This window comes from Pteropus medius, unplaced genomic scaffold (assembly GCF_902729225.1).
Source record: "Pteropus medius unplaced genomic scaffold, Ma_sr-lr_union100, whole genome shotgun sequence".
NCBI classification, from domain to species: domain Eukaryota; kingdom Metazoa; phylum Chordata; class Mammalia; order Chiroptera; family Pteropodidae; genus Pteropus; species Pteropus medius.
In genome coordinates this window covers 3,743,652-3,748,191 of record NW_024344371.1, presented here as the reverse complement: position 1 = coordinate 3,748,191, position 4,540 = coordinate 3,743,652, and positions in this window count along the sequence as shown.

Below are 4,540 nucleotides of genomic sequence, written 5' to 3'. Positions count from 1 at the left end.
AAAAAAAAAAAAAAAAAAGACTAAAAGGCCTTCATGACACATTCAGTGAAGAGATGCCCTCATAACTTTCACCAGTTAATTGATGCATAAAAGGTTGTGAAGATTAATGTACATCAAAATCAAAACTAAATTGAATTTTTGACATTTTTGCAAATAAAAACCCCAAAGAATACATAGGTGCCTTTTGATTTGTCACAGCTGGAAGACTTTGAATCATGAAGCGCTCTAGGAGAAGCCATTAAATAGCGTTAGATGGTTTGTCAGTGTGGAGGAAAAGTAATTGAAGAACCAAACTGTGTGTATGGTCATTGCATTTTAAAATATTTACCAAACTGAGATAAAGTGAGGGTTTTCTCTTCCACAATTATAAAACACAAAGTGTTCGTTAGGTAGTCAATAGGAAAATTTTATAATTTAAATCTTTTTTAAAAAATCTGTCAGATTAAAAATTCTTTTTCATATAAAGATATTTATGATCTGCATTTAAAAAATCGGCTATCTAAGCTATTTGTGTTTTATTTTTATGAGCAGAGAAAAGATTTAAAAGTCAATGAATGGTCTATGAGAATGAAATTTGAAAACAGCAATATGGTATTACGGAATGAGTATAAAAAGTAAAATAAGAGTCTTATTAGTACTGGCTCAATAAAACTATGAATTTGAAAATAATTTTAGATCACCTTATTCCGATACTCATAGACTCAGTCATAAGGGCAATTGCTGATTATACATGCATATATGTATACACACACACACATACACACACACACACACACACACATATATTTAAAGAAACAACTCTGAAATAAGCAAGTGTTAGCAGATCATTAAATCAATGAGGTTCTCAGTTTTATTTTTTGAAAAGAATACTATTACTAAAAATATTAATAATCAAGTAAGTGTAGTACTGTCTTTTGTAGTAGGTATAAAATGAAGACTGTGTAGATCAACACAAGGTCTATACTGATATTGGGATCTAAACAAACAGGCTCCACAGGGGACCTAATTATAGGGTCCAGGTGTTTATGTGTGGTCTGATGTGCCCCCCAAAAGAGATCAATTGCATCATATGGAAAGCAATTCTGCCATCTAAATAACTGGCTTCATCTAATTTGACACATAAGAGTCAATAGGTATGTTTTTCTCCTCAGGTAGCATGATTTTTTTTTTTTTAACTATGCCATTAGTAGTAGACATGATTGACAAAGATGATACAGAAAGGGACATGCAGTTGACAATTCCAAAAAGCTCTTGCGATTATCTCCATTGTCTTTATTTCTAATGATTATTTTAGCAGTTGGCAAAGAAAAACTGTTTACAAGATACAGGTGTCAAAATCAAAATACAAATCTGGTCTTAAAAAAAAATGACTTCTCGTGGAATGTAAAGAAGAATTTCTATTCTGGGTAGGACAATAGTACTTTGTTTTAATCAGTTGTGAAGAATCTAAAACTCTAAAATACTAAATGAGGTTAATAAATCAAGACGTGTTAAAATGAAAACAAGTTTCATAATCAGCTTGCAAATAAACACTGCTGCATATTCTATTAAGGCTAGTCCCAGGACTGTAGCAAGTTAGAACAAATTTTTCATATATACCCACAGTTCAAAGCTTTTAGGTGGAAATAGATCATGAGAAAACATTTCATAAACACCACTATTTACTAAAAATGGTAATAGCAGCAAACAATCAGAAGCTAACCAAAAGCTCCTTCTCCTTGAATAGATTTTTCCTCAATCTCCTTCCATTTCAATCTCTGAAAATACAAAGAAACTGTATTTTCTAAATCACCTGCAAAGGAAGTCTAAAACTTCTAGCCATTCCCTACTGAAGTCATTCCTATCCCTTACATTCCAGCTCTTGCAATGAAGTCTCTGAGCTGAGGTTTCTCTGATAACGCCCCACCTTAACCCCTAAAATTGATAATATTTGAGAACATGGACAGTCTGAAATAAACTTTCCTACATACCTCAAGGAAGTTTCCAAGTTTCTACTTTTAGTAGGTAGGTGATTGGTTTAAAAAAGAAAAAAAAATAACTTTAGGGGATAATGATTATTTACATTTTATACAAATTTTCTGTAGGAAATTTAGGTAAAGAGGTCAGTGTAAAGAAGTAGTTACAGCCACCCAAAGAGAGATTATAAAGTGAAAAGAAATTGAGAACTAAAGCTTGTAATCACAATATTTAAATTCGGGGGGAGGAGGGGAAATACCTATGAAAAAGATCATGAACAAACAGTAAGAGTCACCAGTCAGGGGAAATTCAGAAGAAGATGAAGGATTAATCAACTTTACCAAAAACTGCAGACTGTTGACTAAGATAAGGGTGAATAGTATCTATCCATTGAATTTAACAAATCCTGTCTCAATGGGAAGTCATTGTAGTGAATTGAGAAGAATGAGAGGTGAGTTGAAAACAATAACTGTGATACTTAAGGCAACCCTGGTTGCATACTCCAAAGGGAGAGAGACTTGGATTTTAATCTCTGTTCAAACATTGAAGATATGACCTTGAGCAAGCTGCCTAACATCAAAGAACTATGGCTTTTTCTCTATACATTTGGGGAAAATAATAGTATCACCTAGAGTTTTGTGAAAATAAAATGAGATATTGCATGTAATTTGCTAGAAGCACCTGGCATATGGTAAACAATAAATGTCAGCTATTATTTTGAGAAGAAGAAAGATATAAAGTCAAGTGAATAGTTTTTGTGATCTTTGTGACTTTTGTTTTGTCTTGAAATATACGTGAGTAGATGTGTCTGTGTATATAGATGTTTCAGATAGGAATAAATTGAACCCATTTATAGGCTAAAAACAATCAGCTATAAAAATAAAGAAAAGAAGGTACTTAAATTCTATTTAGGGAAGGAAACATCTCCATTTGGAGAATATTTCACGAGCCTACTAGGGACAGATGAGATACTCTAGGAAAGGATTTTGGCTGAAGCCAAGATATCAGAAGAAAGAGGAAACTGCTTTGAATGAAACAAGGGTAAGAACGTGTGCTTTTAATGTTGAAAGCAGAATCCGCATCAAAGACTCGGGTACAAGTACTTTATTGAGAGTCGATCCTGGGACCAGGGGTAAGTGAGCACAGGGACTGAAACTGGGAAGCAGTAAAAACCAATACACTGCTGTGTCTCAAAGAAATTTCTATCTGAGAATTGGGGGAAAAAAGCATCTATTGATCATCTTCCATCCCCCTTTGGTGCAGGGTTGCCCCAGGAGCCGTGAGCTCAACACCCCCACATTCCAAACTAGGTCTGCATTTTCCCTGAATAGGTTCCCACCAGCATCCCATGGTGCAGTGTCAAAGAAGGCTTGAAAGATTTTGGATGCATGCTTGAGACAAGATGCTGTCAGTTCCAGATAAATTGAAGCCTACGGAGAACTTATTTGCTGGGGTAATGCCTAGAATCAGAGATGAGGCCAAGAAAATACAATAGCGAACAAGAGTTATCTGACATGGTTTATCCCTTGAAGTGTTTCTGTCATTCAATTAAGTCCAATTCTTAACTGAGTCTTCTAGGTTTGGGCCTTTGAAAGACTTAGTAGGGGAGGGGTTTGTGAAACAAGATACAATCACCCCCATATCCTGCTATACTGGTCAAAAGACCTTAATTGATACTCATCATCTCCTGTCTTCTTCACTTATTCTAAATTTCCCTCATACTAAACCCTAACTTCAGTTAATCTGGCTGCTTGTCTGTGGAGTGACATAAACCTTCACCCCTGATGGGTCTAAGCCCTCCACAGCTTTGCCATTATTGAATGGTAATTACGGCAATTGCCTATTTGCTATTATTACCATGCATAATACACCAAGAAATCTTCCAGTTAATGCCTTGAGTTCTGTCCTCATATGCAGCAAGCACTCCTAGCTCTTCAAAGTTATCAGGAGCTCCTTTCTTTGTTTGCTGGTCCACTGGTGTGAAGATCCTAAAGAAATCTGGCAATAGTCACAGCTTCAAGGTCAGTAGAAACCTTGAATCTAGTAGAAAACCTGAGCTGTGGCATGAGATTCCAGGGGAAGAAGCCTGCTAGGCCCGCAGACATGCAAAGCCGGTAAGTGCAGAAAAGTTAACATCTTCTTGGACAATCTGCAACTAATAGGGGCTGATGGATAAATGTTACTCTTTGTCAGTTTTCTGTTCTCTGATAGGAGATGTCATCTCTGGAAATGGGGACCTCTTGAGTTACATATCTTAAGGTCAAAAGCACAAATTTTGCAAATTGGTCACTGAAAATGGTAGTGAGAGAGGCCAATCTTATTTTTTAACCTATGTATTCTAGATTTTGAGGGCATGGCATTATATATTGACTAAGTCTAGCACTCTAACACCGCAGAGTTTTGTTTCTAACCTAGCACCCAGCTGATATTTGAATAGCTATTCTCATTCTATTAGACTACTGCTACAGAATGCATATGTTTATGCTAGGACCAGTGCATGTCATAATCTCCCAAATTTGTCTAGAGATTCAACACAAAAGACCTAAATTAGTCAAAACCAAATTTTAAAAGAACAACATAGAAC